This window comes from Leptinotarsa decemlineata, unplaced genomic scaffold (genome assembly GCF_025532065.1).
Source record: "Leptinotarsa decemlineata unplaced genomic scaffold, Ldec_3_MD MMD2_tig00026314_RagTag_RagTag, whole genome shotgun sequence".
NCBI classification, from domain to species: Eukaryota; Metazoa; Arthropoda; class Insecta; order Coleoptera; family Chrysomelidae; genus Leptinotarsa; species Leptinotarsa decemlineata.
In genome coordinates, this window is record NW_027412684.1 from 263,004 (window position 1) to 278,270 (window position 15,267).

The 15,267-nt window shown below is 34.5% G+C and overlaps 1 protein-coding gene and 1 pseudogene across 2 annotated transcripts in view; both read left to right on the forward strand.

Annotated features, from left to right (window-relative positions):
- The window catches only part of LOC141485245 (probable cytochrome P450 6a20), a 123,094-nt gene that overhangs the window by 85,292 nt on the left and 22,535 nt on the right, over positions 1 to 15,267 (forward strand). The window contains exon 1 of one of the 2 annotated variants that reach the window (XM_074181570.1): positions 10,614 to 10,706. The exons of the other annotated variant lie outside the window; for it this stretch is intronic. The gene's annotated coding sequence lies outside the window, so the exon portion shown is untranslated. Of the gene's footprint in view, positions 1 to 10,613; positions 10,707 to 15,267 lie in introns of those variants that run through there. 2 annotated transcript variants of the gene reach the window in all.
- The window catches only part of LOC141485282 (cyclin-dependent kinase 9-like), a 332,045-nt pseudogene that overhangs the window by 47,843 nt on the left and 268,935 nt on the right, over positions 1 to 15,267 (forward strand).

Below are 15,267 nucleotides of genomic sequence, written 5' to 3' on the forward strand. Positions count from 1 at the left end.
GAAAAGGCATCGGCAAAAAAAGCTGCAGGAGGACTGACTTTACACGTATGATCAGGAAAATATTAGTATTCATGAAGTATACTAGTAGTGACACGGGTTTCATATGACTGATCTCAGAGAGAAGTTTTGTCCCCCCTGTTATGAATGACTCAGTCATCCCAGTCCGGGGTGAATACAGTATAATGAAAGGTTGCATGCAGCAAACCCTGGATATAATAATCAGATGGACCGGGATAAATGGGCTGAATATGAGTCCAACGAAATCGAGCAGAGTAGAATTTACCTAGAGATCCTAGGACCTTTGGCACTTCAAATGAAGGGATACAGCTATGGAGGGAAGTCATATACCTGGGAGTTATACTAGATATCAGGCAGACCTGGAACCAACATCTAAAAAAAATTAAAAGAACGGCGTAGGTAGCACTGATGCTACTGATTCTGGTAATTGAACTCAGGATAACATATGCATGTTTGGTTGTGGTGTTCAAGCAGGTTACAAAGTCGCATGTTTGGGGAAAATGAAAGCAATGGAAACCATTCCAATAGCTGCAGCAGTGGGAACATTATTGATCTTTTCTACTATGCATCTTATTATATTTGGAGATGAAAGAGTGGGCCAGTTCAGTTTGGAAAAATCCCCAACTTGCATGAGACTGGGTAGAACATACATTTCGGAATATGTGGAGAAAGAAACATCGAACATGTTCTGAAATCACATGATATCGAAATGCGCTTCGATACAACATGGTCGGCAGAAACATATGGTCGGGTCGAAAACAGGGACGAGAGCTGAAATAAACTGTGCGTGGGTAAATTTCCATCCCACTAACCCCCTTGGTCAGTAAACACTAGTTCTGCAGGCTTTGAGTGTTCACGATTCTGCAATGTACAAGGCACATTATTTGAGGCCTCAATAAAATGTTCAGATCAATATTTGCTGTCAGCACTTGAGGCACTGAAGAACCAAAGAGTTATTCCAAGACTGGTCTGGGAATGAAAAATAAACTAGAAAATCTGAAGAACAATATAATGACCATATACTGGGTGTCAAGATATTCAGGTAATATGTCAGACACAGATCCTCAACTCCAGAATATAGCCGGTGAACCAGCTGTGGGGGTCTCAAATCTTTGGTACAGAATAAAATTGGAAAATGAGTCTCTTAGAAATACAAGAAGAACTGGAAAAACGCACTCGAAAAATAAACAGGAAACCTCTAAAAAAAGACCATTCGAGAAGAAAACTGAATAGCTGATATATAAAAGCAGGGATAGGCTCAGAACTATTACAGGGCTACTTACTACACATGATAGTATAGAGTGAGTAGCCTCACTCATTCTCACTTTCATTCACTCTCAGTGAGTTATTTGAGAGAAAACCTAAACAAAATGGTGCCGTGAAACAGAGATCTGCGCTGCAGGCAATGCCATAAAGGAAAGACCCTGATAGTTTTGAATGAAAAGAAGCACATATGGACTTCAACTTCAGAGGCCTTTCATTTCATTTTATTTTCCTAATGGTAGGTTACTCGATCTACTACTGAAAATTAGTTTTCAAAATATCATGTTCAAAAATTACAAAAGTGATTCGAACTTGCCTGCAAATATGGACAAATGATTTACAGTAGTTTGTAGTGTTAATAAGAATCTACTGTACATTTTATTCAATTTTAAATCATAAAACGGTGATTCCAGATTATTTTCAAAGAAGATTTCCTGAAAAGTAGGTGACCCAAATAGCATCTTTTACCTCGCTAAGATATTCACTTCTTTTTTTTGAGACGAGATATTTATAAATGAAACATTTCTGCTTCATCACTTATTGAAAGTTCTAGGTCTTCTCGAATGTCTTCTGTTATTTATTTTCCAATATACATTGATAACTATGATAACTACTCACACTCACAAGCAGAAATGTTTCAATTTATGAATGATGCTCGCGAATCGAATTATTCGAGATACAACAGAAAAGAAAAATATAGATGGAAATGAAATATAAAACCTCCTTCAAAACAGAGGAAAAAATAAAGAATACCATAATTTTAAGTTCAAAACTTTGTTTTATGTTTGTTGATTATACGTAACATTTGTTTATTATTAAGGTCTCTTTTATTTTCTGGCAATATATTGTATATTTTATAGGAAAACATACTTTGATGGAATTTTAGTACTTCATTCGTTTCTCCAATTTGTATTCAATGTGAATCTCCACTTTTGCTCAGAAACCGCTTCCTAATACACTTGATATTTGTTTCTGCAGTGCTCATGTATCTTTCCAAAACAGTTATACTGACATATTGGCAAAACTGACATAATTTTCCCAAAAGTCACTTGCCGAATTCGAAACTTTTCTTCTTTGGAATAATTCGACTAATCCATATTGAGAAAACTGTATTCCATAATTTTTTTCTGAAAAGTTGACATGTGATAAATCAAGTTCTCATAATCGAATGGAATTTTTCTGCAATTGAATTGCAAATAATCATGTACTATTGAGTACTGTGAAGGTTAGAGTGTAGCACTATTTGGCTGGAGCTCATATTGATTATTTCAGATTCTAGCAGTCAGTTTTGCTTTATCAACAATAGTTTTGTAGATACCCCAATTAACACCCAAGATAACAAACTCTGCTGAACACAGGAAACCTGCTTTGCTGTTTCATCATCTTTCAAACAGAAAAACTCCATAGTGTTCTGACAGTCCAAGTATCTTCATATGATGTTCAGAAAAATATTTTGAAAGGAGTAGAAACATACTGAAATGGTCCATTTCTGGTAGATACTGCTCTTGCAGCCCAGGTATTTAGTGTGTACTTCCAGCACAGTTTAAAGCAATGTTTACGATAAGGTTTTGATCCAATAAAATCGCCCTTTGAAAGTGTGTCAGCAGCTTCTTCACCTTCCAAGCCAGTGTAGCCAGGAATCGACACCAAAAACATTTCATTGAGCCATTCTTTTGAAACTAGTCTTTCTTGATAGTTCACTTCCAACTTGGATGTTGTTCGGTGAGAGCCAAGTGCTCATAAAGCCTTTTGGCTGTCGAATAATATTTGTATTGATTTGTGAGTGATTTCGGTTTCTATCAATCCTCCCATTCACAAATAGACGGCAAAGATTTCGGTTCGGAATACGGTATCAAAAGTCTCTAGCTAGAGTGATATCTCTATCTTGAGTCTGCGACTGTGTACAACTTGTCTCTAGCCTGTTTCTCTCCAGAAAGTTTTGTAGAGAATGAAGGTCCAGAAGGATTTTCATAGCCAGATATTATGTTGTCACTGATACCACGTGTATTCTACCATGAGCTCCAAAAAAGACACTTTCAATTACCTCTAGCTTCTGGGAAAATGTTCATCTGTGAACACAAGAACATCATTCAATTGGGGAGTTCTGCCTTGACAGGTACATTCACTTCTCTTGGTTAATTTGGCAAATATTCGTTAGTCCACCGTACCCTCGAATTTTTGTCAGTGCTTATTCGTATCGTATTATTGCTTGTGGAATAGTACTTTTTTTTTCGTTTGCAGATTTGATGAGAAAATGGCGTCAAAATTGAATCATAAGGATGCAAGACGCTAGTTGATGATGGAGTATATGCCATTTACTAGACATCTGAAAAAATAAAATAATGTTTCCTCTTCAAAAGTTTCATTTCTAAACACTGATTGAAAAAGTTATCGTTTGTGTCACCCTTTCTCAAGCTCATACATTATGGGGTAAAGCTGAACGAATTGATTTTCATTATATTCTCTTACGTTCTTCAGATACTTCTCTCAGCTCTTCTTCTTCCAACCGTGATGGAAGAAGGCCAAAATAAGTCGACAACAGTTGTAGGCAATAAAAGTGTTTTATAAATTTGTCATAGAAACGTTTATGACATGAAATCAAAAAACCATTATAAAATAGTCAGGAAATTATCACAGAAACGTTTTTACAACTAACTTATAAAACTTATTTTCCTATAAAAGTGAATTGTTATATAGCAGTGTTATAACACTTTTCTGCGAGATTTTCATGATAGTTATAAAACTATTTCAAGCCTATTTTATAACTGTTTCCTGTAGCTTTGATGAAATTATTTTATTAAAATGCTTTCAGACACAATTTTATTTCCATTACCATATTGTCACTTCAATGATAATTTCCCAACTATTTTATAGCATGGTATATTTACTACAATTCAAAAACACTAATATAACTGTTATAAAATCAAATTTATTTTGCTAATATATATTTGTAGCCACCAAGAATAAAATGCAGCATTTAAGAACAACCAGCTGACATCCATTCTCAATCACAGCTTTGGAAAATTCTTCAAAATTTTAGTTGTATCTAGTAAGAATATTTTTGTTAAGTTATTCAAGTGGGGCACCATCGATGTCGTGGTGGAAATTAGTTCTTCAGCAACTTCTAAATATTTCATGAAAGATACACAACTCTGGCTTTTTCACACTTTTTGTGACAACTTGTTAGGATGAAAATAATCCTGCTTGCTTTTTGGGTTGCATAGAATTGATAATTTTTTCTTGTTCTGCAGCATTCGTTCTAATAGTTCTTCTTCAGCAATTTGGTAGGTCATCAAATGACTTTGTTTTAGTTTATACATCATTGTAAACCAACTGGCTTAGGGCATAGAATTGTGGTTTCATATTAGCTTATCGGCATCAATTTTTGGCCATGAGGGTTGGTTATTATTTATCCATGACGACGGAACTATGGTGAACATATATACCTAAAACTTAGATAAAATGAGTCACATCCAGCTTCAAAAAAACAAAACTATCAACTAAAAATATAGACCTGAATTATCAAATATCTGGTCAATTATTGAAGCTGATCAAAAGATATATTCTGACATCAAAAACTTACCCGTCATTGTCACTAAACGCACGACAAATCAAATATCAACAATATTTAATCTGCGTTCATATAGGTTATGTCTAATATAACATGTATTTAGCATTAGACAACGAATATTAATCATAAAAAAGGTAATATGTGATGAATATAAGTAATTTATATTATAAGAGTCACCAAAGTGTCATTTATTAGCAAAAATATTGCCAACTAACTTATAAACAATCACAATAGTTGTGTACCGATAGCAGAGCCACAGCGGAGCAGAAAGGCAAACAAATATTAATTGGGCCGTATTCTTAGTATTCTGTGTAAAAAAAAACATCAGAATAACGGGATGCTTAGTTGTGTTTCGAAAAAATATTTCATATAGAGTTGTTGGGGTTGGATGGGAGTCCAGTTTTAGCAGCTAAACCATACAAGGTTCGCTACCCGCTTTCTATAATTAATTCGTGACAGTGTTCGTGTCCATAGGTATTCGTTAGTGTAAATGGCTTCGATGTTGGGATGTTGACTAATTGACGTATGATTAATTTTTGTGGTGGGTTCGAATACTCTATTTGTAACAAATATTTTTTTATAATTTTTTGTTATATGGAAAAAGGGATATTGGTTGGTTTGGGTTAGTTTAGTTTTGTTTCAGTTATTCAAGAAAATCCATCTATTGAAAAATATACGGTCTAGACCGGTTTGGTGTTGGGAGAGAACTCCAGTAATATGAGGTAACACTCTTGCAAAATACTTCCATATTTTCAATACATTGTAGCTTACGGTCAAAAAAATATTGAAAACTCATTTTTATAAATTACAATTAATTGATACATTTTGTCAATAACTAATAATCAGTTTCTATTGTTACTGTATTCAATTCTAATTATGGTTATGATAATGGTTAAAACCCATCGTTTAGCCTTTATAATCGATGAAAGAAACTTTTTAGCCAGAGCATCAAGGACAGATGATATTTATCCAAACTATATGTGAAAAATCTTTTATTCATACTAGCACTTTTCTAGAAACCTGAAGCTTTAAAAGTAGTCCGACTCTGCCGCAATACCATCACTCCCAGAACTAAGTGTTTCTTAACAGTTTTATAGGGGTAACATAGTAGCTAAAATACGTTGAAATGCTTGCTACTGATACCAATTCATTTTATAGAACGACGCCATTTGTAATGATAGCGATCCGGGATACTGAAATTAGATGAGTTGAAAATATGAAATACCGCACATATAGTGATATTTACAGCTGAAAAGTACATAAATATTATAACACTATATTATTTAGAATAAAGTGAGTTAAGTTTGCGACTAGAAAATTGATACGTCGACAGAGTGAATTTTTGTATAATTAATAATTTTACCGAAAACATTTATAATTGAGTGGCGCGCTTAAATTTTGCTAATAATAGGCTATATATTTATCAATAAAATTTCATCTGCAGTAAAAATATCAATCTTCGAAACATAAACAATGTCTTTAACAGTTTTATGAGTGCAGAAGTGAAATTTTAAAATGGCTTCAACCTTTCTATTTGTTAGTTTTCAGTTGGTGACATATCTATTATATTTTCCTAGTGTCCAATACAAAATTACTTCTTGCGTCTTCAAAAAAACATTTTCAACACTTTTTTATTTCATTGTTATCGTTTTCGGCTGTATTATATTTTATAACGCCTACTTGGAACTACTAAAAAACTCTTATAAAATTGTCTTCTGATTATTTTATAAGTATCGCTCAAATATGTTGCAAAAGTGCAGTTAGGGAAGTCTTTACAAAACTACTTTTTGAGAGCGTTAGACAAATTTCATAGTAACTGCCAAAATGTTTATAAAACTGTTTTGTAGTGTTTGTAAAAGGCCTTACAAAATATTGATAATAACTATAATGTTTTATGAAACGGTGCCAATTTCCTATTTATAGCAGTTTTATAAACATATTGAAAACATTTCTGGGAGAAATGCAGTTTTATAATTTGTTTCCCCGAAACGTTTCCGCAACTATTATAAAATACGAAATTGCTAGTTGGGAGTGAATGTAAAAAGTCGAACATGTATGTGAATCTCTCTATAGGTAGCTGTCCCATCAAAGGCATTATAGGTCTTGCCTTGTCTATTCGACATCTGGCACACTTGGATATTTACTCTATATAATTCAACATTTTTGTCGTGCCTCATTGAAATCCAGTTTCGAGCCTCGATGTGCAAATTTTTCATGAGATACGTGGATACCAAGTTGGCAAACCCATCAAAGAATTTGAATATGATCGTCGACTCACAAGTAAAATATTTTCACGATTCAAAGCTGGTGATAGATTTTTCAACCGACTCTGATTGTTTTTACCAGTTCGACTGCATCTATTTTTTCAAGATATTCTTCTAGCATTGTCGAAACCGAATCAATTTTGATTTTTGAATATGTTGACCTGTTACTTGATGAAATCAATTAAACTATCCATGATATCCATGATATCCAAATCAATGAGTTTGATTTGAAACGCGTTCTGCTACATGGTAGCTCTGTCACTTACTGGTGACTCCAATAACTGATGAAGCTATCGTGTATTGAAACGCGGTATGGATAGAATTAATTCTGGTAATTTTATAACTATTATCATGGATACAAATCAATACTGTATTTTTCAAATCTTCAATCGTGATCAACTTTGCGTGGGTACTGGTTTTATCGGATTCTTGATTTCTATAATTTTGCTAATCTCAGAAACCTTCCGGTCACTCCCAGGAGTCTTTCCAAATCTGTTGATATCTAGTAATGAAATATTATTTTTCGCAATTATTGTATTCATGATTGGGACTCCTTTGGCATTGTGATTCTTATTGTCGTTCTTGGTGTCTGTCATTACATTACGAACTTGTGATTCACTGTTCGGAACCTTTGGTATAGTAATGAATGATACTGGAGTTTTTTCCCAACAACAAATCGTTAATTTAACACCTCGACATGTGTTTCTGTCACCAAGTGATCATTTTCAAGAGGAAGGTCAGTTTGTTCTTCCTCTTGATGGAAACTCATGTCAAGGTGTTGAAATAACAGTCTAGTGTTGGGAAAAAATTCCAGTAATATTCATTACATTACGACTTCATGTTACGAATGAGAGATAAATCTACCCGTGTCACGATAACTTTCAGTCGCTCAGTTAATTCAATCCCAGCCATAGGAATTGTGTTCGAGTTGTGAGAAGTATACTTCAGGGAGAGATTATTTTGGCTTTCCACTTCTTTATCTCCACACCAAAAAAAGTGGAAAAATTCCAAAGTGAGAAAGAAAGGTCTTCTCGAGAAAACTGATTCCATATAAACATTGAATTACGCGAAAGGAAAAATACTTTCAAAACAAATAGTTTCATATCATACGGAAATAGATTGTATTCCAAACATTCGTTATGGATTTGAATCAGATATCATTCACATGAACGCTGCACAATATATTACAGCTTGTCAATTCTAGGAAGAGACGTGAGAATTCTCTCTCACTCTCGCACTCTTATAGTCATCTGACAAACGAACATCCAGTGACCAGAACCATTACGGAATTCAGAAAGGTCTTCATACATTTGACAAGGTGAAAAAAAAAATTGTTACAGTTTAATGTATTAATTAGTTTTTCAATATGGATGTTCATCAAGTATCGGCCAGTTCTATTCAACTTGACAAGCTGTACATGGGCTGAAAATTTTCTGGCGTAACACATATATGGCGCTAGTCTCATTTCATTCACCGCTTTTCCAATTAGTACTAGTACATGTGAGTTATTGTGCTAGAAGTGACACTGTTTTTGTTGTTTTCAAAACATATTGATTTTAATTTAATTTAAGAGCCACCGGTAGACAGTTGTTTCAGCCTATTGGGTATCATCATTACCAGGCAAGCGGTCCTCGATTGAAAATTTTCAACGTCAAAATTTTCAACGTCACATTTGCATTTGACTTTTCGGCTTTTTAATGTTTGGATTTATATGCTTTTTTCCCAATTTTGATTCATTAAAAGTTCTTTGAAAGTCATTACATCTTAAATTTCTTTACATTACATCTATTCATAAGTATGAATTTTATTTTGAATGTACCGCTGGTAAAGATCACGTGATTAACAACCAATGAGAGCGGAGCTACTATGGTGATAGGTTCTCTTACTCACGCCGTCAACTATGCGCCTATCTCTTTCTATTTGAAATAAAATTCATTTTCATGTTCGCCGGGATTTAAACCCCAACAAAACTGTCTGACTTTTTGTAAATACCTTTCTAAATATTTGATTAAGTAGCTGTTCATTTTATAATGGATCAAACATTTCATTTTGTTAAAAAAATTACTTTGAAGGAAATTTATTATATGTGAACCCCCTCCAAAATGTCTGCCATCTTAAATTATAATTGAAAATTAACTAATCTTTCGATTAAAGTTTGTTGGATTGTGAATCCAACACTTATTTTGGCTTATATTTTTTTACACCTTTCTATTATGCGCAGTACCTGGCGTCCCGGGCAGGGTCAGGCAAACACAGGTATTCGTACTTCTTATTCCATAGATACTAGCCTTACAAAGTTTCAGGGTACATCAAACACTTCATGAAACACTCATTGGCTCTCCGACTATTATCACGCACGACTATAGAAGCATCTCAACAATTTCAGAAATTGGTATTGGGTACTCCAAAAGGCCAGATATGGACCAAAATACAACTTCAGTTGACACCCCATCAGCAGTATTATAAATTTCAAGTCTTCCTCTTTCTAAAGAGTCGAGGATTTAAGAAAACACCCTCTTAATTTTGTATTCCACAGTAACTCATTCATTATATTTGAGGGACACCCGTTACTGTCAGCTATTTCTTTAATATCGTTGATATTATGTGTCCTTCGTTCAATAGGAACGTGACCAGCCTATGAACAAGAAAATGTAGTCCCACTATTCAATAATAGTAACTCTCCGTTATTTTCAATTTCATACAAGGAATTTATATTAATGATCGTTATAATTGATATTGAAATCACTTGAAAGCATTCGAAATCAACCTCATTTGAAACAATTGAAAAACATTTGAATATTTCACAGCTTCTCCATCATAGTTTAATTTTTCAAAACATTATAAGCTTAAAAAAAATCAATTTACCGATTATTCAGTTGCTTTAAAATTATTCATTTTATCGTTTTCAGTGGGGTCATTTTTGTCACGATTTTTTTAAATGAAGTCACATTATTGCATAGGTATATCGGAAAGAGAAAAAAACTGACCCCCTCTTCAAGAAAATTAAAATTCAATTTCGATTCAACAAGATACCAAAATATATGAATAAAAATTGAAAGACACAGTCTTTTATATCAATTATAGAATTTCTGCATCAAATGGATCCTTTCAATGTGTAGAAGAGGTACCTACAAATTTAAAAGAATTTTTCATGTCCGCCGCCAATAGTATAATATGATGAATGACATGGAATACATTCATCGCTCTGATAATAATGATTCTACCATAATAAACTTCATGTGAAGAAAATCTTTATATTCATGAATTACGTATAAAAATACTATTCCTCTTACACATCTAATCCCGGATCTGCTGGTATTGAATTCCATTACAAATTTTTGTTTGGTTGGAAATTACTACTATTATTACTAATAATGAGGAATTGAAACATGAAATTTGGTTGACATGTTACTAACTACATGAAGAAAATATCAAGTGAATCTCAAAAATACTCTCTTATGTTTCTACAGTTGATAAACAATAACTATTCAACCTTGGATCAAATCATTATCCGATATGATGACACTTGTGATCGTTCAGACAAAAAAATCACGTAAACAGGTAGTGCTGTGTGGTACACTACTAGAAAGGTATGTCTTAAACAAATACTGAGTTTTAAAAATGTTTTTTTCTTGTAGCATCATTTACCAATATTGAAAAACTAACAAAAGGCTCAATTTGAAAATTGAAAGTTACATGACTGGCAAAACAAGATATTGTAGTGAGGAATGTTTGAAAAAAACTATTGGGGTTTCATTTAGAAAATATTCGTTATACAAGAAAAGTACTTTCTATTCAGTTTGTACTCCAAACATTTGCTATGAAATTGAATCAGAAGTCGTTCACAAAAACGCTACACATCCTATACTCAAAAATGCAAAACTCACTGACTTAACTGACACTCACACATTCATCTCTGTTTCTTTGCATTAGTGAGTTCCAGAAAGCTAAAATTTAATAAATATGTACTTCTTTGGTCTAAGATAATTACTGAAAAAAAGTTTAAAAATATTTCAACTGAAGCGCCCTCCTTGGAGATAAAAGGGGAGCGTTTACATACGAAAATTATATTTTCATCACTGTTTCTTCTTACCGCTATATTTTCGGAGGCTGAAATTTTGTATGTAGGTTCTTTTTATATTGTAGATTTGCAATAATAAATAATTTTCAAATACTTCAACTGGGAAGCCCCATTGAAAATAAAAGAGACGTGTTTACATATAAAAATTATATTTTCACACTGTTTCTTCGTACCGTTATATTTTTGGAGCCTGAAATTTTGTATGTAGGTTCTTTCTGTGTTGAACATGTGCAATAAGAGAGGATTGTCAAATATTTCAACTGGGACGCCAGCCACTGGGGAAAATAAAGTTACCTTTTTATCACTGTTTCTCCGTACCGCTGATGAAGCTGAGGCTCCGAAGCTTGAATTTTGTATGTAGGTTCGTTTTATATCGTGAATGTGCTATAAGAAAGGCTTTTTAAATATTCCTGTCATTGTTTCTCCTTGCGCTTAAATTTCCGGTGGATGAATTTATAATCAGTATCAGCATTGCACTGGTGTGAAGCCACGGCGGGTCGCTAGTAATATAGTATATGAAAGAGATTGAATTCCACTTACATAGAACACTGTCATCCTCAATGGCGGACATCGATGTTTCGGAACAAGACACTCGTCTTGCCTCTTCAGCATCCATTTGGATGACATCTCATTTTAAAGCAAAATGCCCTGACCACATTCATTAACGGATCAATGGATGAAGAAAAACCAATCATGTTATAGTCCAAATTATTATAGAATAATTTCTGATTTCCGCATGAATAATGGCGGCACTATTATACTAGCCAGCTAAAAATGATTTCCTACGTTTCAATCAGAAAATATTACATAGTATAGCTATCTACTAGTATAGCATATATTTGAGTTTTCTTCAGTACTTGACAACTCAAATGATTTGTATTTACAGAGCTCCAAATTCTGTACTTGATATTTTTTCTGAAAACCTTGAAACCCTTCTCCCACAAATATCAGTGAATTCAAAAATAATACCAGCTGGAGATTTCAATATGAATTTCAATGATAACCCAAACACTGAAAAATATGTTAGTATCTTCCAATTTGACAATGCATGTAACATATCCAACGATATATACAATATCCAATTCGTGTTTCCCAGCATTCTGAAACTATTATAGAAGATGTCTGTTTCAATTTCAATGACGAGAATGTTGGAACTATAATCATTCATGCAGGTCTCTCTGACCATGAGGTAATATCAACTCAGTTTTCCATAAATGGTAAAAGAAAACAAATAATGCAAAGGTATGGTAGAATCTACAGTACGAAAAACTCTGACATGTTCAGAGAAAAATCAAGATCAATGAATTGGAGATTACAACACTCTCGCACCAATGAATAAGTTCCATTCAAAACTTAAATGTTTTTTCGATGTTGTTTTCCAATACAGAAGCAACAAAAAAGGAAATTTTGAATAACTTCTGAGATCAGAGTCTTAGCGATGACCATTGCATTATATAAATAAATTCATCTCTAACAAACTCTTCTCATTGTATATTACCATGCAAATATAAGCGTATTTACAAATATATCATTGTAGCTGTGATAGCTGAAATGGAATTGACAAGGTAAATAATGAAATTTTCAAAAACTTGTCCAATAATAATACCTCAAGGAGTAAAACCGCAAAACTCCTGAGTCAACCAATAATGAACCCAAATATACTCAATACCTTCTTTTGAACTTTAGCGGAAAAATCAATCTAACAAAATGGTTTAGACTTTCGCGGCTGAGGTTTTCAGTGTCACTATTTTTCGAGTTTGGAAGCCGTGGATATTTGGAATTTCTTCCTGACGTTTCGTTGGCGCGAGTGGCTAGCTTCTTCAGAGGTTCAACCATCTTGGCTTGCTGTTCGATAACAAAACTTTTTGGCTCCGCAGAGCTTATTTGTATGTTGCGAAGTGCAAGGTTGTGTTCCTCTCATCAGACTGTTATTTGCATATTTGTTTGGCGGACGTGATTACCTCTACAATCACCACATGCGACTTTATATATGCCTTGACTTCCTAGATTTACTTTTTCTTTTGGGTTGTTCAAGGATTCTGATGGAGCGGGATGCATTGGTTTCCTTTGTGCTTATTTCCCCATTGTTTTTTCTCTCTTTTTTGTGTTACGGCACCCATCAGAGCAACTTCTACTTGTCTTCAAAGTCAGTTTTTGAAGCTGAAACATGAGTTTTTCACGAAGTTGTCTGAGAGTTCTATTGAGAGTTATATAGATTATCAAAGATCCACAAATAAAGCATGTTTATGGCTTTTCAGCTTCCTGAGAAACGTTCCATGCAAGTGGTTGTCGATGGATATCTCTTGAATACTTTCACCTCAACGCTGGTATTCCCAGGGATCCATATTGCCTCCAACCCTCTCTTTATTGTATATCAACGAATTATTGGAAAAAACCAAGAATCCAATATATTGCTTTGCTGACGACAGCACACTTCTCTTGTCATTCCAAAACATCGGCTACGGAGGCACATCTTCACCGGCAGCAGAAGGTTGCATATCTCAATGAGGATCTAGAAGTGATTTCGAGTTGGGGTGAAAGTAACCAGGTTCAATTCATTGCTACAAAAACCCAGGTATCGGTTTTCTCCAAGAAAATTAAATGTCTCTGAACTGGATATAATAATGTCAGGTCAGACAATTCCGCTTTCTGCTTATATAAGTTTGTTGGAGAATAAAATGGACACCAATAAGTCTTGGCACAATCATGTCGCTGGAATTGAAGGGCTACTTCTGAAAAGCTTTGAACACTGTTACAAACCAGAAAACCTACACACCGCAACAACTTTTGATGTTTTGTGAAGCTCAAATCAGACCTTCTTCGGAGGTTGTTCTCATGTATGGAGCTCTGCCTCCAAACATACCCTGAAGTTGCTGGATTCCATCCAGGAAAGAGCCTGATTGGAGACACGAACATCACGTGCAACCTTGATAGCCTGGAACATAGAAGAAAGGTTTTAAATTTGTATTTCTCCTATAGATACTTTCAGGGGGAGTGTTAAAATTACTTGGAACATCTGATTCCACCAAGAGTGGTACATATCAGAAATTCGCGACCGATTGTGACTGCTCATTGTTTTAAGGTTCAACTCAGTACACTTGGATCTTCACTCTTTGAGAACTCTTTCATTTGGAAAACTGCGTTTATATGAAACGAAGTTCTTGAGAACGTTTTTCCATATGGATTCAATATCCAGCTATCCAAATCCAATGTGAATCGCTACTTTCGCACAGGCATCGATCTGAGAGTACTTTGAGGATTTTTCTGTAGTGTTTGGGTTTTGTCCTTGCGCGTCAGCGCAATTGGATTCCCAATTCAGTCATTTGAAAGATACCTGGCCAGCATAATGCAGCCACTAACAATCATATTTCAAGAACCCAGCGCATTTTATCGCCCTTATAGATATTGGACACTGACGATGTATGTGCCATTCTTGATATAATATATCTGTACCAAAAAATGGAGGATTTGACCAGATAGCCATGAACGAGGACCCACCAGCTCACATTATCGAACTCTTAGACTACTGCTTGAAAAACACGTATTTCATCTTCAACAATAGACTTTATGGTTGGGATATGTTATATCCATCATTCATGAAGAACTTGATCATTTCGTGGCATTCTCAAACATACTCCATTCTGTTCACCAACAGAAATAGAAAGAAACCTCCAGTTACCTTTTCTTGACAGTAAGAAGAAAGCCCAACGGAAAAATTCAGCACGTTGGTTTGCGAAATTTCGTTACGTAAATTTCAGCCTCAAAGATGCACTTTGATGTGGTCGACCTACAGTTATCCAGGACGAGGATTTGATAACCTTGATGGAGATTAACCCGTCACAAACGATGCGTGGGATGGCGGAAGCACTGCGTGTCAGCTCATATGCAGTTTTTGATGGTTCGTAACGTATTAGAAATATCAAAAAGCTCTGAAATTGGGTGCTCAACGATTTGAAAGATAGACAGAAATTGTTCCAAGGTATGTTCTTCTTTGCTTTTCCGTTCTCTCCTCGTCCGTTCTTTTCACGAATCACGGTCCAAAAATTAAACGAATTGAGTGTCAAAGAACT